The following is a 22,908-nucleotide window of genomic DNA, read 5'->3' on the forward strand; positions in this document are numbered from 1 at the left end:
AGTTTTGTTAACGAGAATAAGAGGATTGACAGGAGACTGGAGACCAATAAATAAATATGACGGTGAAATATTGTACTTTAAGAGTGATAATGCTAATGGGTCATTAAAGAAACTAGAGACTTATCATAAAATGATCAATGATTTTTATGCATGAAAAAGAAAAAAAGAATTTAAACTCAATAGTCAGCCTAAAGCCAAAAAAATGAAAGCCCTTGGTTTTTCAAAGAATGAAGTAAAATGGCCCCCGTCACATACTTCAAACAGCTGCCTGTCTTAAAGGCCCCGTCTCACATAGCGAGATCGCTAGCGAGATAATGCGTCACCGGTTTTGTCATGCAACAGCAATCTCGCCTGCGATCTCGCTACATGTGACACGCAGCTGCGACCAGCTCCCCTGCTGGATATCGTTGATCGTGCAGGAATGTCCTGGGCCATTTTTTCATTGTCGGCATCCCGCTGGCCAGCATGCATCACTGTGTTTGATCGCTGGATCGTTGCTGCGTCGCTGAAGAGATCTGCCTGTTTGGCAGCTTGCTAGCGATCATTTAGAGACTCACCAGCGATCCCTACCAGGTCGTATCGTTGTCGGGATCGCTGGTGCGTCGCTATGTGAAACTGGACCCTTAGTCACATGTCAGGACATACTGCAGTCTGAAGAAACACAACTCCCAAGACCTGTGTCTCAATGACAGAGGAGCTATATCATAAGCACATATACTGGGTTACTGAAGAAGGGCTGTGACTGGAGAAGATCTAAATGTTTTTCTGTTACTGACTGAAAACAGAAGACTGAGACTGGAGAAAAAATCCTTTGTGCTCATTCAACTAAGGTAAAGATTCATTCCTTCTGATATTCCAGCCCATCTCCACAGCTCGTAGAGGTACTTGTGCTTATGATACAGCTCATCTGACAGTTGAGATACAGGTGTTGAGAGATGTGTTTTTTTCCAGTCTACTAGCATCAGAATAATTTGGTCACACATTTTTATTTCTATACCTTTCAATGGAGAAATTCTACTGTAATATTTGTTACTTTTGATTTATCTGCAAATTCAATGCAGTGTTGTCTTTATCCAACTAAGATTGAATATATTAATAATGCAATCTTTTCTAAAATTAGGTTGACACTAAACTCTGCAGGGTAATTAATACAGAGGAGGACAATTTTATATTACAGGAGGATTTATGTAAACTAGAAGCTTGGGCTGATAAATGGCAAATGAGCTTTAATTGGGAAAAATGTAAGGTCATGCACTTGGGTAGAACGAACAAGTTGTATAATTATGTGCTTAATTGTAAAACACTGGGCAAAACAGTCACTGAAAAAGACCTGGGTGTATGGGTGGACGACAAACTCACATTTAGTGGCCAGAGTCAAGCAGCTGCTGCAAAGGCAAATAAAATAATGGGATGCATTAAAAGAGGCATAGATGCTCATGAGGAGAACATAATTTTACCTCTATATAAGTCACTAGTGCGACCACACTTAGAATACTGTGTACAGTTCTGGTCTCCGGTGTATAAGAAAGATATAGCTGAACTGGAGCGGGTGCAGAGAAGAGCGACCAAGGTTATTAGGGAACTAGGGGGTCTGCAATACCAAGACAGGTTATTACACTTGGGGTTATTTAGTTTGGAGAATCGAAGGCTTATGGGTGATCTTATTACAATGTATAAATATATGTGGGGACAATACAAAGACCTTTCTAATGATCTTTTTACTCTTAGACCTGTGACGGGGACAAGGGGGCATCCTCTACGTCTGGAGGAAAGAAGGTTTAAGCATACTCACAGACGCGGATTCTTTACTGTAAGAGCAGTGAGACTATGGAACTCTCTGCCATATGATGTTGTAATGAGTGATTCACTACTAAAATTTAAGAAGGGACTGGATGCCTTTCTTGAAAAGTATAATATTACAGGGTATATACACTAGTCTCCTTAATATTGCGTTGATCCAGGGAGCTAGTCTGATTGCCGTATGTGGAGTCGGGAAGGAATTTTTTTCCCCAATGTGAAGCTTACTGTTGCCACATGGGTTTTTTTTGCCTTCCTCTGGATCAACATGTTAGGGCAAGTTAGGATAGGATATGGGTTGAACTAGATGCACTTAAAGTCTCCCTTCAACCTTAATAACTATGTTACTATGTTACTATGTTAGGTTGTAGGTACTAGAGATGAGCAAACTTGGTCAGAAAAAGTTCGCCAATCTCAAATTTGGTGAGCCTTTGGACTCGTGTTCGGATTCCGGAGCATTATCCTCAAAATTGGCAAAATTCGGCCACACTTTCGTAAATGATTGAGTTTCCACTAATGCTTTTGTTAGGACTTTGGCTAGGATAGTGGTGCTATATGATGAGCGGGGGGACGTGTTTGCTGAGGGGAAGGGTGAGAAGAGGTCAGAGAAGCGACGGACTTTTATTAATTTTTTTTATTAACAATGTGTGGAGACTCCGGCGGCCAATCAGTATGCAGAAACCATCCACAATATCCAGACACTAGGGCTTGCGTCGTTGGCTGCCGAAGTCACACGTCTCTCTCCATATAAAAAGCTGTCATGAGGCTTCAGCACCATTTGTGAGTGTAACAGTGTAACAGTGTAGTGAGGCTGCTGCTGCTGCAAGTAGTCAGATAGTCTTCGGTTTATTTTCAGCTAGTTCAGATAGATAGGATCCTGTGTCAAATCGACCTTCCAGCATATAAATCTGGAGTGCTAAATCTGTGCTACAGCGAATAGTCGCCACTTCAGCATATAAATCCATACTGCTGCTGATTCTGTGGCACAGAACAATTTTGCTAATTGTGTGGTCTAGCCACCAACCAACATTTTACCATATCAATCCTTTGTGCTAATTGTGTGGTCCAGCCACACTTTCTCAGCAAATACTGATTGTTAATTTTATTGACAGGTGACAGGTCTGGGCCTAGGTTATGGTGGAAGGGGGAATAGGTGTGGAGTTTGAGGTGTATGTGGGGTAGGTGGTAATGTTACTGAAAGCTCTAATGAGCAAACACTGACTTGTCCTATCCAAAGTCAATGGACAACTTCTGTTACTGGGCAGGCTACTCGACTCCATTTCTTTAACAGCTGCACAGTGATAAGCCTTTAAGATTTTTTTAGAAATGTACAGACTCCAAGTTGGGTCTCCATCAGGTGGGTTGGCTGTGGTGGAAAGGGTGTCAGAGCCCCATTATAATATTCCTACTCTGGGGACATTAATGCCACTTTAGTGTTAGAAATGAGAAATGCAGGGCCTGGCTTGCCATCCATCCATGATGTGCCATTATAACATTTCTACTGTAGGTGAATTGATGCCAATTTTCCTGGTGTCTTGCCCCATAATTTTTGGAAATGTTTGGACTTCAAGTTGGGTTATCTTCATATGTGTTGCCTGAATTTAGCAGGTCGCTCAGCACAACAGGCTTACGCCACCTCTTAATTAGAAAGCTGTAAATGCTGGCGCAGACCCTGTTTCATACATGGGCCATGCCTGACTGCTAACAATAGCAGTCTACAAAGCTTATATTTGTGCCACCTGAGTGTGGCTGAGCTGAAAGCAGTTTGAGTGGCTACATGAGCTATCAGGGCTCCCAGCACAGCAGGCATACATTGGCGTCTCACCCACCTCTTAATTTCCACAGTGTAAATTTTGGCCCAGAACCTGTCTCATGCATGGCCCATGCCCGACTGCTGCGCCATTTTAAAATTTCTACTGTGGGTTAAATGATGCCATTTTTCCTGGTGTCTGCCCCTAATTTTTGGAAATGTTTGGACTCCAAGTTGAGTCTCCTTCATGTGTGTTGCCTGAATTTGGCAGGGTTCTCTGAGCACCAGGCCTACACCTCTCACTCATCCACATGTTACTGATCAATGATTAAGCTAGAAATGCTGCTCCAAGCCCTGTCCCAGGCCCTTTCCCATGCTGCGCAATTGTACTGGGGCAGCACAGTGGCTCAGTGGATAGCAATGCAGCCTTGCTGGAGTACTGGGTTCGAATCCCACCAAGGACAACATCTGCAAGAAGTTTGTGTGCTCTCCCTGTGTTTGCGTGGGTTTCCTCTGGGTACTTCGGTTTCCTCCCACATTCCAAAGATATACTGATAGGGAATTTAGATTGTGAGCCTCATCCATCAGGGAAAGTGATGATATGTGTGGAAAACTGTAAAACTGGGTACTTCGGTTTCCTCCCACATTCCAAAGACATACTGATAGGGAATTTAGATTGTGAGCCTCATCCATCAGGGAAAGTGATGATATGTGTGGAAAACTGTAAAGTGCTGCGGAATATGTTAGCGCTATATAAAAAATAAAGATTACTGTTTGCACTTTGGGTTAATTGATGGCAATTGTCCTGTTGTTTGCCCCTAATTTGAGCTGTTTTGGCAGCTTCTGGGCCCCCCTTAAGGTGTTGTCTATGCGCTTGGTTTTGTCTCCCATTGAATTCAATGTCGATTCGATAAGTTTGGCGAACATTGGGAAGTTCGCCGAATCGAACCTTGAAAGATTTGCTCATCTCTAGTAGGTACAAGTAATGTGTGAAACTTTAAAATTACAAGACGATACAGTGAAAGAAGAACATTGTTTTCTGTCTCATATGAGATGAGACGGTCACTGTGACTTGTTAGAGCATACAAGACAAAAACTATCGCCCCATGTATTCCTAAAAGGTTCATGATGACTAAACTGTTCCTCCATTACCAGTGTTGCTGGGCTCGCAATATAAATTTAAGTTGTGTGTAAGAGCAGAAAAGAGTTTTTTTTAGGTTGATGTACAAAGTGATTAAGCAAAAATATTGTCAAGGAGCAAAGAAACTTGTAAATGTTAAATGGGCAAGTTCTGTATATTCAATTATATTCTGTGCTGCGAGTGTCGCACCGTTCACAGCTTGTCTTCTTTGTAATGTCTAGGTGTAAATGTGAAGAAAAATAGCTGTTAAGCGTTTTACAATCAATCCCCTTAATTAGAAATACAAAGAACGTAACATTTTCTGTTACTGTATACTGTACATTAAACAACTGTGAGCAACTGGAATATCAGCATAATAAATCAAAGGGTTTCCTATGTCAGACTTTTTAACAGCGTCATTGGGGATCTGTGAGAAGACTGATTAAAGCAGTGTTTATTTTTCTTTCAAAAATGCCCTTAGTGTGGCATTATTTATGTAGTTTCTCTCCAAAAAAAAAGCATAAAAAATGTGGAAATGTACACAGAAGACAGAATAAAAAAAACAATCCAAGAGATAGTACATGAGAGAAACTGTAAGTGGTTTATTTTTAAGTGCTTTTTGATGCAGCTTTTACTGGTGTGTTTTTATGCTGTTTTAGTGAAGGCCATTTTTCTGCTTCTATTTGATTCAGTTGGCAAATTTGAAGCCTTTTTAGGTAGATATGCTTCAAGAATTGAGATATTGCATTTTTTTCCTTGCTTGAAAAAACATGAAAAATAATAGTCCCACATGTTATATATGAGTATTCTCCAATTGGAATCAATAGGAAGCTTATTGAAGCAGTGTTTGTAGCATCTTACGGAGGAACTGCTCCAAAATATTTGTCAAAATGTCAGTGTTAAAACATCCTAAAATGCAGAAGTCCCTCTGCAAAAAAATAGAATTAGGCCAGGTCCATTGGGCCATATACCATGGTCTGTGTATGGAACACAATGCCCAGACTGACCATGGTTCTCCTGAACTCCACTTACAACCTCACATATGCCTATGATGCTGCAGGTTTGACTATTTATGCCTAAAAAATTTCTAATTCTAAAAAATTTCTAATTTTCCCGAGTTTGACAGATAAAGAAGAAGAAAGGCAGGAAACATATTGTGCTGTATATGAATAGTACCACATATGAGTTGTTCTTTCCCAAAGAGAACTTTTATTGAGCAAGACACTGAAAGTTTCCTATACACATCTAATTGGGGATATTTCAGTTTTATGAGGAAAAGCTCTAAAGATATACAAACATCAATGTAAAGACCTGCTGTGTGTTTTAACAAAGTTCTATGAAATGTGGACACTAGAGTTGAGCGAAACGGGTCGAAAAATTTCAAAAGTCGCCGACTTTTGGCAAAGTCGGGTTTCATGAAACGAAACCCGACCCTAGGATGAGGTCGGCCACGAGGTCGGCGACTTACGCGCCAAAGTCGCGTTTCAAAAGTTTGCTTTGCGCTCTTTTTCAGCCAATCAGGATCCACGGACACTGTGGGCAACGTGATGACATAGGCAGGGGTCACCACCATCTTTCAGAAGGGCATGCAAGTGATTGGCTTGCTTTGGTGGGCGTCACAGGGGGTATAAAAGGGCGTGCACGCCGACCGCCATCTTACTTCTGCCGATCTCAGTATAGGAAGAGGTTGCTGCTGATTCTGTAGGGAGAGCGTTAGGCAGGGAAGAAGACAAAAAAACTGCTTCTGCTGCTAGCGATTTGGCCTGCACAACACACCAGTCACTGTGTGTGCAGTGCAAGGGGAGGCTATATAGTGGTGTATCAGTGGTGTTGGTTGTTGGGCTGCCTTCTAAGGCTTCCTGACATTCCTGCATTGCTGTTTACCCACTGCTCCGCAAACTGCTTTTTTAAAAGCAATCCCAATTTTTTTTTTTTATCCTGCTGAGAAGAAAAAAAAACTGCTTCTGCTGCTAGCGATTTGGCCTGTACAACACACCAGTCACTGTGTGTGCAGTGCAAGGGCAGGCTATATAGTGGTGTATCAGTGGTGTTGGTTGTTGGGCTGCCTTCTAAGGCTTCCTGACATTCCTGCATTGCTGTTTACCCACTGCTCCGCAAACTGCTTTTTTAAAAGCAATCCCAATTTTTTTTTTTTTGTCCTGCTGAGAAGAAAAAAAAACTGCTTCTGCTGCTAGCGATTTGGCCTGCACAACACACCAGTCACTGTGTGTGCAGTGCAAGGGGAGGCTATATTGTGGTGTATCAGTGGTGTTGGTTGTTGGGCTTCCTTTTAAGGCTTCCTGACAGGCTGGCATTGCTGTTTACCCACTGCTCTGCAAACTGCTTTTTTAAAAGCAATCCAATCTCCCTTATCCTCTAGTCACTTTTGTCACAGCTGTGCCATCGAGCCTGTCACATAGCGCTCAGATATTCATTGGGCCTCACACAATCCAAAAGTGTCCAGTGTCCAAAAGTGTGTGCAGAGATTCAAAATTTCCCTTATCCTCTAGTCACTTTGGTCACAGCTGTGCCATCGAGCCTGTCACATAGCGCTCAGATATTCATTGGGCCTCACACAATCCAAAAGTGTCCAGTGTCCAAAAGTGTGTGTAGAGATTCAAAATCTCCCTTATCCTCTAGTCACTTTGGTCACAGCTGTGCCATCGAGCCTGTCACATAGCGCTCAGATATTCATTGGGCCTCACACAATCCAAAAGTGTCCAGTGTCCAAAAGTGTGTGCAGAGATTCAAAATCTCCCTTATCCTCTAGTCACTTTGGTCACAGCTGTGCCATCGAGCCTGTCACATAGCGCTCAGATATTCATTGGGCCTCACACAATCCAAAAGTGTCCAGTGTCCAAAAGTGTGTGCAGAGATTCAAAATCTCCCTTATCCTCTAGTCACTTTGGTCACAGCTGTGCCATCGAGCCTGTCACATAGCGCTCAGATATTCATTGGGCCTCACACAATCCAAAAGTGTCCAGTGTCCAAAAGTGTGTGCAGAGATTCAAAATCTCCCTTATCCTCTAGTCACTTTGGTCACAGCTGTGCCATCGAGCCTGTCACATAGCGCTCAGATATTCATTGGGCCTCACACAATCCAAAAGTGTCCAGTGTCCAAAAGTGTGTGCAGAGATTCAAAATCTCCCTTATCCTCTAGTCACTTTGGTCACAGCTGTGCCATCGAGCCTGTCACATAGCGCTCAGATATTCATTGGGCCTCACACAATCCAAAAGTGTCCAGTGTCCAAAAGTGTGTGCAGAGATTCAAAATCTCCCTTATCCTCTAGTCACTTTGGTCACAGCTGTGCTATCGAGCCTGTCACATAGCGCTCAGATATTCATTGGGCCTCACACAATCCAAAAGTGTCCAGTGTCCAAAAGTGTGTGCAGAGATTCAAAATCTCCCTTATCCTCTAGTCACTTTGGTCACAGCTGTGCCATCGAGCCTGTCACATAGCGCTCAGATATTCATTGGGCCTCACACAATCCAAAAGTGTCCAGTGTCCAAAAGTGTGTGCAGAGATTCAAAATCTCCCTTATCCTCTAGTCACTTTGGTCACAGCTGTGCCATCGAGCCTGTCTCATAGCGCTCAGATATTCATTGGGCCTCACACAATCCAAAAGTGTCCAGTGTCCAAAAGTGTGTGCAGAGATTCAAAATCTCCCTTATCCTCTAGTCACTTTGGTCACTGCTGTGCCATCGAGCCTGTCACATAGCGCTCAGATATTCATTGGGCCTCACACAATCCAAAAGTGTCCAGTGTCCAAAAGTGTGTGCAGAGATTCAAAATCTCCCTTATCCTCTAGTCACTTTGGTCACAGCTGTGCCATCGAGCCTGTCACATAGCGCTCAGATATTCATTGGGCCTCACACAATCCAAAAGTGTCCAGTGTCCACAAGTGTCTGCAGAAATTCAAAATCTCCCTTATCCTCTAGTCACTTTGGTCACAGCTGTGCCATCGAGCCTGTCACATAGCGCTCAGATATTCATTGGGCCTCACACAATCCAAAAATGTCCAGTGTCCACAAGTGTCTGCAGAAATTCAAAATCTCCCTTATCCTCTAGTCACTTTGGTCACAGCTGTGCCATCGAGCCTGTCACATAGCACTCAGATATTCATTGGGCCTCACACAATCCAAAAGTGTCCAGTGTCCACAAGTGTCTGCAGAAATTCAAAATCTCCCTTATCCTCTAGTCACTTTGGTCACAGCTGTGCCATCGAGCCTGTCACATAGCGCTCAGATATCAGTGGGCCTCACACAATCCAAAAGTGTCCAGTGTCCACAAGTGTCTGCAGAAATTCAAAATCTCCCCTGTCCTATAGACACCGTGTACCTTGTTTTACATTACTATATAGTTTGTTGGATTTTGTCTACATTTCTACCAAAAATGAGGAAGGCTGGTGGAAGAGGCCGTGGAATTGGGCAGGGGTTGGCAGCTGGTAATGATGGTGTTGGTGGTGGATCTGATGGTAGTGACAAGAGCAAAATAGGACCAAATGCAGGAGGTGTTGAGCCTGCGTCATCGTCTGGCTACATAAGGCCTCGAACGCTTAGTTTTCTAGGAGTTGGCAAACCGCTTTTAAAGGCAGAGCATCAGGAAAAAGTTTTGTCTTACATTGCTGACTCAGCCTCCAGCTCTATCGCCTCCTCTTCTTCAGTTGTAAAAAAGTAAAAGCACTGAGTCGTCATTGGAGGCTCATGTTCATGAACCACACCTTTCCTTGTGTCCTTCACCCCAACCAAGATTGAAGGATGACGCAGGCCATACTACTGATTACTCCATGGAGCTGTTTTCACATACCATGCCTGGATTATCAAGTCAAATGGTGAATTACCCAGGCCAAGATGAATCTGACATGGAATGCACTGATGCACAGCCGCTGATGGATGATTCTGCTGGTACATTCACTCAGAGCACTACATTGTCCTCGCAGTGTACAGAGCCAGATTCTGACCCTGATGAGACTCAGGTGCCCCTTCCCGCACACTATACCACCATACACGGTGACACAGAGGAAGGTGCACATGACATAGAAGAGGAGGTGATGGATGACCCAGTTGTTGACCCAGATTGGCATCCATTGGGGGAAGAGGGTGCTGCTTCCAATAGCTCAGATGAGGAGCATCCACAGCAGACATCGACATCGCAACAGCTGTTATCTGGCAGGCCCGGAGCACTCCAAAGACAGGTTCCAAACATCAAAAGAGTTGCTGGACAGCTTGTCCAGAGGGTCAAAAGATCACAGCGTGCTAGGCCGCAAAATGTCTGCCAAAGTAGGAAGAGTGCAGTGTGGCACTTTTTTTAACAAAATCCTCATGATCAGGCCAAGGTTATCTGTAAGAAGTGCGCAAAGACCTTTAGCCGAGGGAAAAATCTGAAAAATTTGAATACCATTTGCATGCCTAGACATTTAACCAGCATGCACTTGCAAGAGTGGACACAACACCAAACCTCAAGTGCCACATGTGCAACTGATCACAACGAAGGTAGTCAGCAATGCTACATTGTTTCCCCCACTGTAAGCCCACCGGTTAGCACAGCAGCAAATGTTGAGGTGTCGTTGCAAGGCCACAGCAGTCAGGGAATCCCACTGTTATATCAACGAAAGACTGATTCTAGGCCATCAGAAAGAACACCAACTCCATCACCATCATCAACCCTCTCTCAGTCCGCCCTGTCCACCGCTACTTCCACCATATGCAGCTCTCAAGTCCAGCTCACCCTCCCAGACACTATGAGTAGGTCAAGAAAGTACTCAGTCTCTCATCCGCGTACACTGGGTTTGAACGCCCACATTGACAAACTAATCTCGTTTGAGATGATGCCCTTTCGGTTGGTGGAAAGCACAGCTTTCCGCGGACTCATGGCCTATGCAGTACCACGCTATGACCTACCCAGTCGCCACTTCTTCTCTCGCAAAGCCATCCCAGCCCTCCACCATCATATGAAAGACCGCATTGTCCATGCACTCAAGCAGTCAGTGAGCGGAAAGGTGCACCTCACAACTGATGCATGGTCCAGTCGGCATGGCCAGGGCCGTTACGTGTCCATCACTGCGCACTGGGTTAATGTGGTGGATGCAGGGTCCACAGGGGACAGCGGTGGTGGGACAGTGCTGCCTAGCCCACGGTATAGGAAACAGTTGGCTGTAGGCGTTCGACCCTCCTCCTCCTCCTCCTCCTCCTCCAGAAGCGAAAGCTCGTCCACAAGCGCAGTCGTACGAGCACTCCATCTGCAGCTGCCACTGTTGCACACGATGTGTCCCCCTATCGAGCAGCTAGTGGAAAGCGTCAGCAGGCTGTGTTGCAGATGATGTGTTTGGGCAACAGACACACCGCCGAGGTGCTGGCCGAGTACTTGAAGCGACAAACTGAGTCATGGCTGGGCAGTGTACATCTTGAGGCAGGCAAGGTAGTTAGTGATAACGGCCGTAATTTTGTGGCAGCCATAGCGCTTTCAAAACTCAGCCATATACCTTGCTTGGCTCACACCTTGAACCTGGTGGTGCAGTGCTTCCTCAAAAATTATCCGGAGTTAACAGCCCTGCTCCAGAAGGTGCGAAGACTGTGCGCGCACATCCGCCGGTCGCCTGTACACTCCATTCGTATGCAGAAGCTGCAGCGATTGCTCCACCTTCCCAACCACCGCCTCATTATCGACATTGCAACAAGGTGGAACTCCACCCTGCACATGGTGGAGCGGCTGTGCGAGCAGAGGCAGGCCATAATGCATTTGTGGGAGGATACACGGCCAGGCACTTTGAGAGCAGACATGGAGTTGACAGGCGTGCAGTGGTCGAAGCTGAAAGACCTTTGTAAAGTCCTTCAGTGTTTTGAGGAATGCACACGGCTGGTAAGCGCAGACGACGCCATCCTAAGCATGAGCATCCCACTTATGCGTCTGCTCATGCAAACTTTGACGCACCTTAAGGAGCAGGCGTCTGCAGCCAATGTTGACGAGGAGGGAATCCTTGATGACATTCAGCCATTGTCTGCTCAGGGACCTCTCCTGGACGAGGTGGAGGAAGAAAAGGAGGAGGAGGAGGATGATGGGGATGATTACTTAGGGAAGGAGGATGCATCTCGTGGGGCAAGTGAAAATGTTGGCGTGGCAAGGTCTGGTACAGGGTTTGTGCGTGACTGGAGGGATGTGGATCTGCCAGAAAGTGCTCCTCCAACCAGTACTCGCAGTGCATCATTGACACCGGGAACATTGGCCCACATGTCAGATTATGCCTTGCAGATCCTAAAAAGGGACCCACGCATTGCCAAAATGATGAACGATGATGACTACTGGTTGGCCAGCATCCTGGATCCACTCTATAAAGGCAAATTACAAAACATCATGCCACAGGAGAACCTTGACCTAATATTGGCTAATAAACAAGCAACTCTGGTAAATCGGTTGCTTGAGGCATTCCCAGCACACAGCAGCGGTGATGGTTCTCACACGAGCCGTGCGGGCCGGGGGCAGGTTGGCAGAGGTGTTTGTGGTGCACACAGCAGAAGTGGCATTGGAGACAGGGGTTTCATGACAATGTTGTGGACTGATTTTTCAAGTACCGCTCAAACAACTGGTAATACTGCATCGATGGAAAGTGACAGGAGACAGCAGTTGTCAACTATGGTTACAAACTACTTTTCCTCCCATATCGATGTTCTCCCACACAGGTCATTCCCCTTTGACTATTGGGCCGCTAAACTGGACACCTGGCCTGAATTGGCACAATATGCCTTACAGGAGCTCGCTTGCCCAGCTGCAAGTGTGCTATCGGAAAGAGTCTTCAGTGCAGCTGGATCAATCCTGACAGAAAAAAGGACCCGTCTGTCAACCCAAAATGTGGATGATCTAACCTTCATTAAAATGAACCACGCATGGGTTTCCAAGGATTTTGTCCCACCTTCCTCTGATGACACATAGGTTGACAGAAAAATGGCTTGCTTTTGTCCTCCTCTTCCTGGGACTTGACCTATTTCACCTTTTGCATCAGCTGAATGTCCAACATCAACATATGCCACTTTCTAAAACTCCCTAACTGTGCTGCCTCCCACCCCCATGGCCGGGGTCACCACCTAGCGCACGACACCGTGCGAGTGCCGTTGCCCTGGACAGGTGGGTAGGCTGATTCTTGGGCGCGGGTACTGGTACAGGGTCCTTCATAGTGCAATCAAGTGTCTCTGACGGTGGTGGTGCACACCCGCCGTCAGACACACCGCCGTACTATGAGGGGCCCAGTGCCAGTACCGACGCCCATGAGTGGGCCCCCCTTGCTTGGGCAGGGCCCCAGCATTTGCAATCTTTACCTCTCCCTGCTCCTCCACTGTGTAGTCTGGGCCGTCAAATCCATACTGTGCCTGACACCGTCTGAGCCTGCCTCCTGATGTATAGACATATATTTTGAATGTGTACGCTATCCATACATGTTATCCGGGGAAACGGTACCCTTTCTAACCTTTGTGCAATCACGTGCAATCCATACTGGGCCTAACACCGTCTGAGCCTGCCTCCTGAGACATATATTTTGAATGTGTACGCTATCCATACATGTTATCCGGGGATACGGTACCCTTTCTAACCTTTGTGCAATCACGTGCAATCCATACTGGGCCTAACACCGTCTGAGCCTGCCTCCTGAGACATATATTTTGAATGTGTACGCTATCCATACATGTTATCTGGGGATACGGTACCCTTTCTAACCTTTGTGCAATCACATGCAGTCCATACTGGGCCTAACACCGTCTGAGCCTGCCTCCTGAGACATATATTTTGAATGTGTACGCTATCCATACATGTTATCCAGGGATACGGTACCCTTTCTAACCTTTGTGCAATCACGTGCAATCCATACTGGGCCTAACACCGTCTGAGCCTGCCTCCTGAGATATATATTTTGAATGTGTACGCTATCCATACATGTTATCCGGGGAAACGGTTACCTTTCTAACCTTTGTGCAATCACGTGCAATCCATACTGGGCCTAACACTGTCTGAGCCTGCCTCCTGAGACATATATTTTGAATGTGTACGCTATCCATACATGTTATCCGGGGAAACGGTACCCTTTCTAACCTTTGTGCAATCACGTGCAATCCATACTGGGCCTAACACCGTCTGAGCCTGCCTCCTGAGATATATTTTGAATGTGTACGCTATCCATACATGTTATCCGGGGATACGGTACCCTTTCTAACCTTTGTGCAATCACGTGCAATCCATACTGGGCCTAACACCGTCTGAGCCTGCCTCCTGAGACATATATTTTGAATGTGTACGCTATCCATACATGTTATCCGGGGAAACGGTACCCTTTCTAACCTTTGTGCAATCATGTGCAATCCATACTGGGCCTAACACCGTCTGAGCCTGCCTCCTGAGACATATATTTTGAATGTGTACGCTATCCATACATGTTATCCGGGGAAACGGTACCCTTTCTAACCTTTGTGCAATCACGTGCAATCCATACTGGGCCTAACACCGTCTGAGCCTGCCTCCTGAGACATATATTTTGAATGTGTACGCTATCCATACATGTTATCTGGGGATACGGTACCCTTTCTAACCTTTGTGCAATCACGTGCAATCCATACTGGGCCTAGCACCGTCTGAGCCTGCCTCCTGAGACATATATTTTGAATGTGTACGCTATCCATACATGTTATCCGGGGATACGGTACCCTTTCTAACCTTTGTGCAATCACGTGCAATCCATACTGGGCCTAACACCGTCTGAGCCTGCCTCCTGAGACATATATTTTGAATGTGTACGCTATCCATACATGTTATCCGGGGATACGGTACCCTTTCTAACCTTTGTGCAATCACGTGCAATCCATACTGGGCCTAACACCGTCTGAGCCTGCCTCCTGAGACATATATTTTGAATGTGTATGCTATCCGTACATGTTATCTGGTGATACGGTACCCTTCCTAACCTTTGTGCAATCACGTGCAATCCATACTGGGCCTAACACCGTCTGAGCCTGCCTCCTGATGTATAGACATATATTTTGAATGTGTACGCTATCCATACATGTTATCTGGGGATACGGTACCCTTTCTAACCTTTGTGCAATCACGTGTAATCCATACTGGGCGTGAGAACGGCTGGCGAGCTGTTAAGCAAGCTACAGCACCTGTGGTTTGCACACGTAAGTTTTTCATTTTTTCAGGAATGACGGTTAGGCCTAATTCCGGAACTGCGGTTGACCTGCACTTACTGGGAAATCATTGTTCGCGGGTAATAATTGTAATCAGTGATCCCCATCACTAACGTTGTTCAGCGGGTTATCTGCACCTGTAAGCGACAAACGCTGGCCTTTTCAGTGTAGCGCACATGCAGCCACGGACATGTAAGGGCATGACACACCAGTTATTGTCCAATCTCATGTGCCAGAGCCTCACGTGTCCCTCTAGTAAGCCGGACTCGGACCGCGGGGCATGACGGAGTCTCGTTCGTTAACGGAATTAAGCTTGCAATGTGTGCATCTGTTCTGTAGCTGGCATGGTTGAGGTTTCCCAGGTGGAGTCGAATTTAACCGTAGGCTCCACTCCTGGTGGTGCCCTTCTGGACATTCCTTTAAGGTTCAGCTTTGCAACCATACTGCCCACGTAAAACAAACACTTTGCCTTCATGAACGCTGTTTGGAGGGTCATGACTCGTGGGAATAATGCCGCCCAATCAGTTAACCTGCTAGAGAGATCGTTCGTTGCTCCCAAGCATGACATCACACTCCCTAGGAAGAAGGTATTGCCACTGTGGCGACCGTACTCCTGGGGGCGACACAAGTGCACTGATGCCCAGCCACTGCTCGATGAATCTGCTGGTACATTGACCCAGACCACTACATTCCCCTCGCACGCTACACGACCTGAATCTGACCCTGATGAAACTCAGGTTACCCTTCCCATATACAGTTCCATCTTACACGGTGACAAAGAGGAAGCTGCAGATGAAAGTGCAGGTTCGGCCCACCCGCCATCAGACACACCACCGTACTATCAGGGGCCCTGTGCCAGTGCCGTCGCCAACGCCCTGCTTGCCCATGATCACAGCACTTGCAAAGTTGAAATACTGTGCAGTGAGATGGAAGATGGGGACGACGAGGAATCCAGACAAGTACAGGGATTCCCTAGCGAGGAGACTTATTTGATTGTTTTCAATGTTGGGACAGCAATTTTTGGGGAGCACTATACTCTGGAGAATGATAGATGGGGCCCACCATACACTGGAACATTCCAAAGGTGGACATCAGACACTGGAGCAGCATTTACAGGGCCCATTATACACTAGAGCATTAGAAATGGGGCCCATTATGTTTGGAGCATTATTTGGGCCCATAAGACAGTGGAGCTTCATCCATGGGGACCAACATATACTGTAGCATTATGTGGAGCTCATCATATACTGTTTCAAACATTATATGGGACCAATGATTCTGTATGGAGAAATAGATGGGCCTCGTCATGAGATGTAAAAAGTGATGTATTTTTCATTGTACTATACCGCTATTTCTCTGCCGTATCGGAGCATGATGAGTTGTGGTATGTGTTAAAGGGGCGCTCTTCCGCCCAGGGCACATGAAAATCTGCAGCCAGCCCTCCCCCCCCACAACTTTAGCCAAATAACCCCCATTTTTCAGTGCGTAACTTGTATTATGAAGTTAATTAAGGTTGACAAGCTTAAGTAAGAAGAATTGATGCTTTTGGCATTCAAATGGGCACTGTAGGTGTGTTTCCTGTCCTCCTCTCACTGCCGACTTTTATTCCCCATTGACTTACATTGGGTTTCGTGTTTCGGGACGACCCCGACTTTTCCCTATAATCGGACGATCTTGCTCGACCCGACTTTTGGAAAAGTCCGGTCTGATGGGTGTCGCAGGTCTTGGTCTGGCGCCTCCCATCTTCTTGCGATACAGCCCTCCTGCTTGCTTCATGACTCCCCGGCATCGCACTCCTGCATAGCCCTGCTTATCTGCAAGGCTGAGGGCAGAGCAAATTCCTGCAATCCACAGACGCTGGGCCTCTCTGACGCCTTTGCAGGTACGTGAGCCGACTGGGGGTGGTCCCTTTTTCACCGCAAACAGACTAAAGACAGAAACCGATGTGCATTCAACAGGTCCTCTTTATTGGCCGCCCTCCCAATGACCACAGCAACACGACAGCTTCCATACACACAGACCCGAGTACCTTTCACCTCCTGCTTTCCTTTAAAATGACGTCCCTCGCGGTTCTTTCACTGTGGCTGCCTTAGGCCCACCACCACAGCGCTTCGCCTGTCCGAGTCCGGCCGTCTGGTACCCCGGGTGTCCTCTGTCCTGCGTCTTTCCTGACAGGGCCACCCCCCTTGACTGTCTCTCCTTCCAGTCCCTTCCGGAGCTTGTCCTTCTTTCGTCTTTTCCTGAGCTGCCTGAACTCCTCCCGGACTGGATTCCCTTCTGGAACTCTCTCCCCCTTTTTTATTCCCTTGTCTGGGAATTCCCCTCCTAAGTTCCCGTAACTCCGCCCACCATGACTCTGCGGTTTCTTAAGCATTAACTGCTGTTAAGTCCTTTCCCTACTTCCTTTTGTCTCCTTCTAGTGGCCAAACCTCAGTACTGCACCGTCTCCTTTTCCTGCTGTTCTTTGTCTCCCCCTAGTGGCGAAAATCCGGTCCTACACCATCCTTTCCCGATTCCAGCTGTTTCCCCATCCGCATATACAAATTCACGTCAAGTACATTTACTGTTCCTCTTCAGACAGGTCCATAGGTCAGTCCACTTCCCTACACCTGCGCACTTGCAGTACTTTGCCCTGCCCTCAACAGGGCAGATAAGTATGCCTGTGCAGGAGTGCGATGCCGGGGAGCTTGTGTGGATGACACAGGGATGCGTCATTCACATGAAGCAAGAATATGGGAGGCACCGGACCAAGACCTGCAACACCCATCGGACCAGACCACCCTGCAGGTGAGTATAATAAAAGTTATTTTTCTTTTCTTCTCTTGCAGGTCAGACCGGGGACTTATCTACAGCATTATAGAATGCTATAAATAATCCCTGAAAGGTGGTGGACATAACTCTTATTGGCCAAACCTGGTGACAGGTTCGCTATAACTGCATGGGCTTATGGCTATAAGTCAATTTTGGAATCAGATTTTGTTTCAAATGTTGTACTCTTTGCCTTTTGTAGCTTTTGTGTTGCATTGACTATGGGTGGTTGTAGAATGGTTTAACGGAGAATACAACAGCGCGCGTATTCTGATGGACCAATAGAAAAGTTTGTATTTCTTTTACCTGTTTTTTTTCTGAACTATTCTTAGCTGATTTATGACCATAGACCACATAAAAAATTAATACACTGTTAAACAAAGATCCTGTAAAAACAATACACTACAAACATCATTTATAACCCCAAATACATGCATTTAAGTAAAATAAAAATACATTCTTAGAAGTGAACAATAGAGAGGAGAGAACCCTTTCAAGGTTCGGTTCAGCGAACGTCACAACGTTCGCCAAACATGTTCGCCAAACAGTTCATCGAACATACCCGAACCCCATTGAATTCAGTGGGAGGCAAAACCAAATGCATAGACAGCATCATAAGGGTGGCCAAAAAGCTTCCCAAACAGCTCAAATTAGGGGCAGACACCAGGAAAAGCGGCATCAATTAACACAGAGTACAAATGACATAATTGCACAGCATGGATGCCTGGGACAGGGTTTGGAGCAGCATTTCTAGCTGAAACATTGATCAACAGTTGGATGAGTTACAGGTGTAGGCCTGGTGCTCAGTGAACCCTGCCAAGTTTAGGCAACACTCATGAAGGTGACCCAACTTGGAGTCCAAACATTTCCAAAACTTAGGGGCAGACAACAGGAAAAGTTGTTAGAAAAATGGAGGGATAGTAACATAGGTAGTAGAGTTGAGCATTCCGATACCACAAGTATCGGGTATCGGCCGATACTTGCTGTATCGGAATTCCGATACCGACATCCGATATTTTTTCAATATCGGGCATCGGAATCGGAAGTTCAAAGTTGATTGACAGCCGAAATGACGTCATCATGATGCGCGGTGTGTGCGCATCATGATGCGCCGTCATTTCGGGCCTTCCGGGGGGTCTGTAGCGGCCTGCCGGGGGGCTGTGCCGGCCTGCCGGGGGGCTGTGTGGACTGCCCGGGGTCTGTACCGGCCAGCCGGGGGGCTGTGCCGGCCTGCTGGTGGTCTGTGCACCCTGTGGGGGTCTGTACCGGCCTGCCGGGGGGCTGTGCACCCTGTGGGGATCTGTACCGGCCTGCCGGGGGGCTGTGCCGGCCTGCCGGGGGGCTGTGCTGATGTCCGGGGCTCTGTGCAGGCATCGTCCGATGGGACTACAAGTCCCATCGGGCGATGCCTGCTACCATGACAGTGATTGACACATTAGCCAATGATGGGACAGTAGTAGTCCCTTCATCCGGCTAATGTGTTAAATGTTAAAAAAAAAAAAAAAAATACTACATACATACTACATACATACTACATGCATGCTACATACATACCACATATATACTACATGCATGCTACATACATACTACATGCTACATGCATGCTACATACATACTACATGCTACATGCATGCTACATACATACTACATGCATGCTACATACATACTACATGCATGCTACATACATACTACATATATGCTACATACATACTACATATATACTACATGCATGCTACATACATACTACATGCTACATACATACTACATATATACTACATGCATGCTACATACATACTACATGCTACATACATACTACATACATACTACATGCATGCTACATACATACTACATACATACTACATGCATGCTACATACATACTACATGCTACATACATACTACATATATACTACATGCATGCTACATACATACTACATATATACTACATGCATGCTACATACATACTACATGCTACATACATACTACATACATACTACATGCATGCTACATACATACTACATGCTACATACATACTACATATATACTACATGCATGCTACATACATACTACATACATACTACATATATACTACATGCATGCTACATACATACTACATGCTACATACATACTACATGCATGCTACATACATACTACATACATGCTACATACAATACATTCATACAATACATACATAGACATACAGTACATATAACATAGAGTAACATACTTACCAATACTTGTCACATTGTTCCCCGAAGCCATTGTCTTTTACGGAATAAATATTAACATAACAAACCACAAAAATACTCACCCATGATCCGAAGCAGTCCACGAGTGTGTCCCTCGACGATCTTGGGTAGAGAACTGCAGCATCAGCTGATGCTGCCGCTCTCTACGGGCTGCAGGAATCCAATGACGGAAGGTAGGTATCCTTCCGCACTGTATTCCTCCGCCACTTAAAAAAAAAAAAGTCCCTAGTCTCACTTTATGGTAAAAGCTATGTCTATGTATGTATTGTATGAATGTATTGTATGTAGCATGCATGTAGTATGTATGTAGCATGCATATAGCATGTATGTAGCATGTATGTAGCATGTAGTATGTATGTAGCATGCATGTAGAATGTATGTAGTATGTATGTAGCATGTAGTATGTATGTAGCATGTATGTAGTATGAATGTAGCATGTACTATGTATGTAGCATGCATGTAGTATATATGTAGTATGTATGTAGTATGTATGTAGTATATATGTAGCATGTAGTATGTATGTAGCATGCATGTAGTATATATGTAGTATGTATGTAGCATGTAGTATGTATGTAGCATGCATGTAGTATATATGTAGTATGTATGTAGTATGTATGTAGTATATATGTAGCATGTAGTATGTATGTAGCATGCATGTAGTATATATGTAATATGTATGTAGCATGTAGTATGTATGTAGTATGTATGTAGCATGCATGTAGTATATATGTAGTATGTATGTAGCATGTAGTATGTATGTAGTATGTATGTAGCATGCATGTAGTATATATGTAGTATGTATGTAGTATATATGTGGTATGTATGTAGCATGTAGTATGTATGTAGCATGCATGTAGTATGTATGTAGCATGTATGTAGCATGCATGTAGTATATATGTAGCATGTAGTATGTATGTAGCATGCATGTAGTATATATGTAGTATGTATGTAGTATATATGTAGCATGCATGTAGTATATATGTACTATGTATGTAGCATGCAGTATGTATGTAGCATGCATGTAGTATGTATGTAGTATGTATGTAGTATTTTTTATTTTTTTTTTTTTTTTACATTTAACACATTAGCCGGATGATGGGACTACTACTGTCCCATCATTGGCTAATGTGTCAATCACTGTCATGGTAGCAGGCATCGCCCGATGGGACTTGTAGTCCCATCGGACGATGCCTGCACGGACCCCCGGACATCAGCGCAGCCCCCCGGCAGGCCGGCACAGCCCCCCCGGCAGGCCGGTACAGACCCCCACAGGGTGCACAGCCCCCCGGCAGGCCGGCACAGCCCCCCGGCAGGCCGGTACAGACGCCGGGCAGTCCGCACAGCCCACCGGCAGGCCGGCACAGCCCCCCGGCAGGCCGGCAGAGACCCCCGGAAGGCCCGTACAGACCCCCGAGAGGCTGTACAAGGGCAGGAAAGGGTTTTTCCAATTCCGATACCGGAAGTCTCATAGACTTGAATGGGACTTCCGGTATCGGCATCGGCGATACCGATACTTTTTTTAAAGATCGGCCGATCCATTCCGATCCGATATTTTGAAGTATCGGACGGTATCGCTCAACTCTAATAGGTAGGTGACTGATCAATTGACCCACAATAGAAATTTGATAATGGCACAGCAGCAGTCAGCCATGGGCCATGCATGAGGTATCAGGGTCTGGGCCAGCATTTACAGCTTTGAACTGAAGTTTCAAGTAAGAAGATGTGGGTGAAGGAGAGATGTAAGCCTTCTTTTATGGGAGCCTTGATACCTCATGCAACAGCTCAAACTGGATTTTTGCTCAGGGACATGCAATTGGCCTAACTGCTTTGACACCTGCTGAGCACTAAATCATTTGAAGGTGTTATTCCACTTGGCCTTCTGTTTACTCTGTAAGGGGAGGGAACTAACTAGACATGTCGCCTCCGTGAAGGGTACGGAACCGTCGGGGCTGTCACCTATATTGCGTACTCTGTGTTTGAGAAAAGGGGGCATGGCTAAGCGGACAGAGCTGCAGCGCACGAGAGACCAGACTGCTTGGGCAGGAACTTCGGGAGTGTGGGACGCCTGTGAGGTAAAATCAGCTGTGAGGCTACTGGGAAGAGCAGAGCCTGGGACGGCAGAGCGCTTTGCCAGGAGACCGTCGACTGAGTACCTCTCTGAAACCTCTGTCCCAGCCGACATCACTGCACTCGCTGAGACTGCTGACACAGTCAACAATGCTGCCACAGCCACCCGCGCTGACAGTACTGACCGTGAGAGACAAGGTCTGTGAACGGGACCTAGGCGTGCGTCTATTCGGCACAGCGAACTGGGCTGCCCATTGTAAACTGTGTTTGGGCAATGACGCAAATCTCCGTAGTGTTGGGACCCTAACCGCTGAGGATAAGGACGTATCCCTCTTCATCACCTCATCTGCTGGACCCAGGACCCACATCAGGATCCCGAGGATTCACCGCCATCATCAGGACCACGGGAGGACACCGCCAATGTCAAAATATACTACATCATTTACCTCAGGATTGTGACAGACACAATCTAGGCAGCACCAGTCACAGACAGAAGTTCAACTGTGACTGGCGCCTGAGTGATAAGTTATATTTTATTGTATTGTCGGCTTTACTTGTTCCTGTTCCTTAAGTTATCCCCATTAGCCTTTTGCTGTATTAGGGAATATTATCCCTCCATTTTCTCCCGGCGTGGAGTTTCTACTGTATAATAAACCTCTTTCACCCTTGGCCTGTGTACAGTCCGTTGCTGCATTCTACGTGCCTGCAGTCTCTTCACAACTCCGCTTGTCTTTTTCCACATGACTAAATGATAAGTAATTTCATTTATTACGCTGATCTTATGGCCCCAGGGAAAGATTATGCCAAGCAGATACACACAAGCATGGTGATTTCTTAGTTCTCTTGCTACATTATTCTACTAATTTATGAGTTTGCAGGGGTCAGATGTTTAGCTGCGCGATTGGATATTGGTGGCTTTTACTGTCTAGCAGCCAATACTACTAATAG

General features: G+C 45.9%; 1 protein-coding gene across 1 annotated transcript in view; it reads left to right on the plus strand.

Moving 5' to 3' along the window:
- Positions 1–22,908, plus strand: part of CACNA1I (calcium voltage-gated channel subunit alpha1 I) — a 665,843-nt gene that overhangs the window by 328,775 nt on the left and 314,160 nt on the right. The gene's annotated exons all lie outside the window — the stretch shown is intronic.

This window comes from Dendrobates tinctorius, unplaced genomic scaffold (assembly GCF_039654945.1).
Source record: "Dendrobates tinctorius isolate UK_male_01 unplaced genomic scaffold, ASM3965494v1 ptg000159l, whole genome shotgun sequence".
Classification (NCBI taxonomy): domain Eukaryota; kingdom Metazoa; phylum Chordata; class Amphibia; order Anura; family Dendrobatidae; genus Dendrobates; species Dendrobates tinctorius.